This window comes from Arachis hypogaea, unplaced genomic scaffold (genome assembly GCF_003086295.3).
Source record: "Arachis hypogaea cultivar Tifrunner unplaced genomic scaffold, arahy.Tifrunner.gnm2.J5K5 arahy.Tifrunner.gnm2.scaffold_22, whole genome shotgun sequence".
In the NCBI taxonomy this organism is placed as follows: Eukaryota; Viridiplantae; Streptophyta; class Magnoliopsida; order Fabales; family Fabaceae; genus Arachis; species Arachis hypogaea.
In genome coordinates, this window is record NW_027255450.1 from 1,039,642 (window position 1) to 1,047,179 (window position 7,538).

Sequence of the window (7,538 nt, forward strand, 5' to 3'; positions counted from 1 at the left end):
AGTCTTCGTTTCCGTGTAGAAGCAAACTCTTCAAATTGTTGACCAACCTTTCCTTCCATGATAGAGGCAAGAACACTCTCAGGCCAGGCCTTACTCTAACCAACCTCACACCACTCCATCTTTTACACCGATGTATCGTACTCTCTCGACCAGGTCATCATAAGAAAATACTGCGGAATCTTTCCGAAGTGAGAGAAGGAGGGAAGGCGCGCTACAACTAACATAACAGCCAGCTGAAAAACGCTAGCTAGCTAGGCTAGCGCGCAATGGCTTTCTCTGAGAGGGGCTCGCTTCTTCAAGCCCCGCCCAACCTATACAAGGTGCTGCTCGCTTTCTCTCAGCCACCGGTGGCTTATGTAGTGGTCGGCATTCCTACGTGCTCCTCTTTGCCCCCTACTTAAGAATCCAAAGGTCACCTTTGGCTGTTGTCTTGACGCTTTGGTTACGAAAGTCGTCGGGGTCTAGGTTTGTGGATGGATTTAGTCAGCGAAAGTCCCTCAAACTCAATCAATATCAACAACATGTCGTGACCGGTTAGGCTTGGTTGATTTTGTCAGAAAAGAAAGTAGGTTTCGGGGGTGGGTTCATTGATTAGTACACCTCCGGTGCTGATAAGGTCGGGACCGTGGTCGTCCGTCTCCGGTTTGCCGGCCGATAAGATCTCTGAGATTGACCAGCCAGCTGGGTTGGTTTGGCTATTCCTTTCTATTGAAAAGAAGGAGTCAGCTGTCTGCGCGAGTCATCTTCTTCTAGGCTCCGCTGGACGACACGGCATTCTCGTTTAAATAGAGGCCGGCCGCACTTGTGATGGTTCCCAAAGATCCAATATATATATGACCACTTAGGTCTACGTTGCCACGATATTGTTCTATGGAAGCGGGCGGGCTGTTAGAAGTTCGGCCCGGTTTTTTTTGTGTCGTAGGGGACCTTTTTAACGCATATTCAGTCGTACCGGCATGGCCCCACTGATTTGTTTTCGATCGGAGCATCAAGCAGCGCAACCCGGTTCTACTTGACTAAGCCCCGTGCTCGTCCAAGGAGGGAGTTTGCTTTACCCAACCCCCTTTTTGATAACAAGGCAGAAACCCCCGACATTAGTTTCGAATGAAGAATAAAGAGTGCCCTGCCCCAGCAAGCACCTACTCTTATCAAAATGAAAAGCGTGACTTTACTAAACAAGCAAGAAAGGCTCTTTACTAATAACATAGAATCCCGCTTGTTGCTTTCTCCGCATGCTTGAGCGCATTAATAGAATACATATATATATATATAAAATAAAAGGCTTTACTTGAGTTTTCAATAAGGTAGGTTTCTTACTTAGTGCTTGTGCTAAGGAGCGCTAACGAGCAAGAAAGGGCCCCTTACTCTAAGATAGGCTAAGGTTTGAAGACGCTCGACCAACAACGTAAAGGAAGGGGTGATGTTAGAGTAAGGAGTTTAGGCTTTCGCGCAGCTCAATCCCTTGCTTTGTTCTATAGTAAGGGACCTTTTCAATAAGGCTCGCGTAGGGGCGCTCACGTTTTTTGGCTTACCTAAAATCTTCGATTTTTAAGTTGGTAAAGACCCATCCCTTGTTTCAGTCAGAATGAGTCCCCGGGACCCCGGGACATTGGCTTCCGCCAACAGTGGACTATTAAGGATCGCATCCCGCGCATATTCTACATTATAGCCAGCAACTGATTCAGCTTCCGCTTCTGGGAGATCAAACGGAGCTCGATTTGTTTCTGCTAGACGAGAAATGAAGAACATAACCAATACAGGGAACAAGGGAATACCGGACCATATCTGCTTTTGCGCCATGACAATCTCACTCGAATTACGGGGACCTACACATATTAGTACAGTAGACCGGGGTACCCGGCCAGAACCACACGTGCAAGTTTCCCTGCATGTGGCTCGTCCGCGCTTTCCGAGGCGCAGCCTGTGACTCAGCATGGGTTCCAGGGAAGGGGGCGTCACACTTTCGTGTTTAGAGCATTGTCCGAGTGAATAGGCAGCGCCTACCAAGCAAAGCTTTCTTGAGGAGGCTGGGCTGGTTCCCTTTCGGCGCCCGCATTTTCTTTCTATTTTGGGGCAAGGCAAGCCCCGGGAAAGTATAGGTTGGCTCCCAGCTCCATCTCGGCCGGCATCCAGCTCTCGAGGGGGTGGAGTCCTGGAGCGAACTACTCATTGCTGTCTTGCCCCAACCCAAGGCCGTTAAGGTTGGTGAGGAGCATTGTTTTTAGGGGGGGAAGCGTGGTTGACAAGCCACTTCGAGGAAGCGACTGGAGTGCTTTCATCAAATGATGCATATCATATGGGCTGAGCCATTCCCATCCAAAGTGGTGGCCCGATTCGGCCTGGCCTGGTCGGGAAGAGATTCACATAGAGACTTTTGCTATCCGGGAATCTCTTTCTATGTTAGCTAGCGGGGGCGGGCTTTCCTATGATAGTCCCGCTGCGGCCTCTGTTGGTGGGCCGTCACGTCTCATCTTGACTTGGCTATACTTGTATGTAGCCAGCCATGTTAGCTTCACATGAGAGCCCTTTTTTGAAAGGCTAAAAAAAGGCACTCATCAGTCAGCCCTCCCCTTTCCTATTCAGCTTTGCCGCCTATTAAGAGAATAGGTCCCGTTCAGCCCGCCTTTATTCATCTATACCAGCTGCCACGCACGACCCAATAGGAACGATTTAAGCGCCCCTCTCTAGATAAGAAGCAGAACGCGCCATCACCTACAGCCCTTTCCTCTGCCGGGGACTTCCACGAAATGAAAACGGGCGGCATCGTCGTATGCTCGACATTGGTTGCCCTGGTCCCGGAGCACTCCTATGGCCGATCTGTCACCCAACCCACTAAAAAACAAATAGGCTTGACCCCGTCCCGTTTGGCCTTATGGCATGGCTTAGTCAGTTATTCTCGCAGTTCAGATAAGATTCGGACCGCCACTTCTCTGAAAGCATGGTTCTTGCCTTCCTCTTTCCTCCCCCCTTGGAGCTCGTCCATTCGTTGGGTGATCCCTTGCTCTCACGTTCGAGTGTTTGCTCGTCGTTTAGGCCGGTGAGTGAGAATTCTGCTCATTGCAGTCACCTCCGGGGTTCTTCGCACCTGGATAGTACCAGGACCCTTGTGCCCCGGCCCTTGATCAGATAAATCCGCCCGTCCTATGACCAAAAACGAAAAATGAGCCTTGCGACGAGACGCGGACATTCCCCATGCTGCGGTTCCCTCCGGTCCGTTCCCGGGTTGGGTTAGGGGAACATCCGAGCGATTGCCTTCGCGGATCCAAACGCGCTCACAAGGCGCACAATAAGAATAAGACCAATAGAGACTTCATAAGAGACCATTTGAGCTGCAGATCGTAATGCTCCTAGAAAGGCATATTTCGAATATAGAGGAGTTAAAGTTCCCAACAATCAACGAATGGATCATAACCTTCTTTGAACCGTACGAGCGCGTCCTCTGTCACCCCCCCACCGCGCTTACGGCTCTATACCCCAACCCAACTTGCTCTGGCCCCTTACCTTAAGCCTCCCTTTCTATTCCTCGGTAAGCGCATGATGAACCAAAGGGGAGCATGAGGGGGGGGCGGTATCCGCTTTTGACTGATAGAAAGCATCTATCTTTTGTCCCTCCTGACCGAACCCGAAAAGAATCACTTTATGCCACTTTGTACACTTTAGTGTAGGCACCTTCTTGAAACGTGCCAAGCTGTGGAAGAGAGGTGCCAGGGGAATCAATGCTCTCAGCTGAAACAGGGCTTGAAGCCTTCGAAAAACCTTTCTGCTCTTTTCTTCCTATCGAGTGGCGTCAACCGGACTTCAAAATGGAATAGCTGATCGAGCTCTTTGGTACGCGGCTTTTAAATTGAGCTGTTCTTGCTACTCCCATAAACTAAATAAATTGGGTGGGTAGGATAAGGACTATTATCATACAGCTCTTTTTCTTGCTCTTCCGGTGCCCTTTTATTATATTATATCTTGGCTCGTTGCGCCTGTTTGACCAATGAGAGTCCAGACTGGAGCTCATCTGATTCATTCTTCCGTTTACTCATTCGTCAGTATCGTCAAAAGCAGCTGAACTCAATCCCGATGGCTACCATTACAGTGTCGATTGGCATTCCGCTTCTAAAAAGTTTAGATATACAAAAGATGTGACCATGATTCTATCTTGGTGAGAGTGGCGTGACTTGAAGCTGCACGGAGACCATTTCCTTTTCTTGCTCTCGTGCTGGATGTCATCTCGGCATATCGGTCGGTTTAAGATGAATCCGGGGGAGGGAGAAATCCTCCATTGGCCGTTGACCTTTGATTCTCTTCTCTGAACTTAACTTAGGCTAAGATTGAGTTGAATCCGCCTCTCTTCCTCCTCAGCTCGAGTTTCTGTTGCTCTTGAAGCCCTTTCTTTCCGGCTTCCTTGAGTCAGCTCGGTAGCTAGTCTAGTAAAATAGCCTTTCTTCTCTTCCCTTAACTTAATAGGGGTTGCTCCTTCTTCTCGTCCACTCGGGAATGAAGCCTTACCCTTCGCTACTAACCTGTTAAATGGAGTTGAGCTGGCTACAAAATCCATTGCTTCAGTGATGGTTGCTTCCTCAAATCAAAGATGGGTGGCAGGGTCTTGAGAAAGAGTCCACTGCTGTCCAGTCATAGTCAGTAGGAGCTGCTCCGGCTCAGCTCGATCCAATTTCAAAATGGCACTCCGGCCTTGTAGTACCTCGCTATCCTCTGTTGGTAAGTAGCCATTCTGAACTGAGCTTGCTTTCTTAACTCTAAAATTAGGTCGAAGTTGGTCCTCAACTCTTCTTCGTTGGAACCCAAATTTGGAAAAGTTCTGTTAGGTTCTTAGTAGCAGTCGGCGACCTTTTCTTCTTTTACTTCACATAGCTTTTCGTCTCCTTGATAGCTGGAAGTTCTCCAAAAGTATGAAAAGCTGGAGGACTTTGTACCAGCCATTCCAGTGTGGTTGAATTTTGTTCAACAGCCCAAGGAATGTTCGCCTTTGTTATGTTATTTCCACTGCTTGAAGTGATTGTTACGACCACGAAGAAACGACGAATCCCAACTACGGATATATAAGAGCCAAAACTACTAAGGGCATTCCATCCAGCGTAAGCATCTGGATAATCTGGAATGCGACGTGGCATACCCGAAAGCCCTAAGAAATGCATGGGAAAGAGGGTCAGATTCACCCCGAAAAAAGTGATCCAAAAATGGATTTGACCTAAAGTTTCAGGGTATGTCCGACCAAAGATTTTACCCACCCAATAGTGAAATCCTGCAAATAAAGCAAAAACGGCTCCCATAGAAAGTACATAATGGAAATGTGCTACCACATAATAAGTATCATGTAGAGCAATGTCTAGCCCAGAATTAGCCGGGACTATTCCAGTGAGTCCTCCTATGGTGAATAAAAAGATGAACCCTACAGCAAATAACATGGGTGTTTTGTATTGTATCGAGCCCCCCCACATGGTAGCGATCCAACTAAAGATTTTGATTCCTGTGGGGACAGCTATGATCATGGTAGCTGCGGTGAAGTAGGCACGGGTATCAACGTCTAAGCCCACAGTAAACATATGATGAGCCCAAACAAGAAATCCAAGAACACCTATACTGATCATGGCATAAACCATGCCTAGATACCCGAAGACCGGTTTTCCCGAAAAAGTCGAAACGATATGACTTATGATACCGGATCCAGGCAGAATGGGAATATACACCTCTGGATGACCGAAGAACCGAAAGAGATGCTGGTATAATATGGGGTCCCCCCTCCTGCGGGATCAGAAAAGGTTGTATTAAAGTTTCGATCGGTTAATAACATTGTAATAGCCCCTGCCAGTACCGGAAGTGATAATAAAGTGGGAATGCTGTTACTGGAACGGACCACACAAATAGGGGTGATCTATGCATAGTCATTCCAGGTCCACGCATGTTGGAGATAGTTGTTATAAAATTTATAGAACCTAAAATGGATGAAACACCAGATAGATGAAGACTAGAAATTGCTGAATCAACTGCTCCTCCAGAATGGCTGGTAATACCACTTAAGGGCGGATAGACCGTCCACCCAGTGCCGCTACCCACTTCTACTAAGGCTGAGCTTAATAGGAGCAAGAGACTTGGTGGCAACAACCAGAATGAAATATTATTTAATCGTGGAAATGCCATGTCAGGTGCACCTATCAGAATCGGAACAGACCAATTACCAGATCCACCTATCATCGCCGGCATAACCATAAAAAAGATCATTAAAAAAGCGTGAGCCGTTATTAAAACATTATAAAGTTGATGATTCCCACCAAGAATTTGATCGCCGGGTCGTGCTAATTCCATACGAATCAATACTGAGAAGCATGTGCCCATCACTCCAGCAATGGCACCGAAGATGAGATATAGAGTCCCTATATCCTTGTGGTTGGTGGAGAACAGCCATCGGACCGGATTTGTCATAAAATGGAGAATCTTTCGTTTCCTTCCTTATCAGAGAGGGGCCCCTTAGCTTAGGGAGCGGGGCTTTTTTCTTGAAAAAGGGGGAGTGAGAGGGTAAGGAAAGAGGGGTGGGGAAGGCACTAAAAAAAAAGGGAAAGCCCTCACTTTATTGATGGGAAATTTGGATCCCCTTTTCCTCTCAACCCCTCCCCCCAGGTTCAGGAGAGGGTCAACGCAAGGATCTTACTTCGAAGCAATCTCTGGAGTTTTCCCTTATCCGAACGGGTCTTGCAAGAAAAGATGATTTCATATTGAGCTCCAAATATACGCTATTGGGATAGGATGGTTCCCACTAGCTCTCCCCCCTAAGAACCGCACGTGCGAGTTCCCCCGCATACGGCTCAAGTGGCGAAGGTTTGAAGACGCTCGGCCAACAACGTAAAGGAAGGGGGCGCGAAAGCCTACTTTAGAGAAAGGCTAACGACGCGCATCCGCTGGGAGAGGAACGAATCCTTCGCACTTGGTAAGCGCTTCGCTGTAGCCAAGCTTACAGCTAGCCTATCGCCTAGAGCCAAGCTTCGACCGCGACTGCTCGTCGCTTCTGGGCGCCTTATTCCGTCACCCGAGATCCAAGTCAGCACCGGCAAAGATCTCTTGATTCCTCCCTTACTATTATCACATGCGGGCGCGACAAGCTACCTGTCGCCTATCTCACCCCTTTCTTTTCTTATTGCGAGACCTAGATATTTACTGTCTGGCGATAAAGAAGAGAGGCCAGGCCACATTCTCGTCGCGATACAAACATCGTCTCCAAGATGGCATACCTAGTAAAGCGCTGTCCTGGGTACACCTTTTCTGCACAATAAAACATCACTAAGTGATGTGTTAAAGTGAAGAGAGGCCAAGAAGACAGAAAGCCAAGAGGTTGTCCTACTCTAAAGAATACGACACCTCGAACTGAGCGAAGAAAGGTACTTCAAAGATAGATCTGCTGAAGATTGCATCTAAACAATCTCCAACAGACTTACAAAGAAAGTTCTAATAAGGTTAGTCTTCAGACTTAGGGCCACTATCGTGGCAGACTTCAAGTCAAAGAATAAACTTACTGAAACCTTTCATCTAAAGTCGCG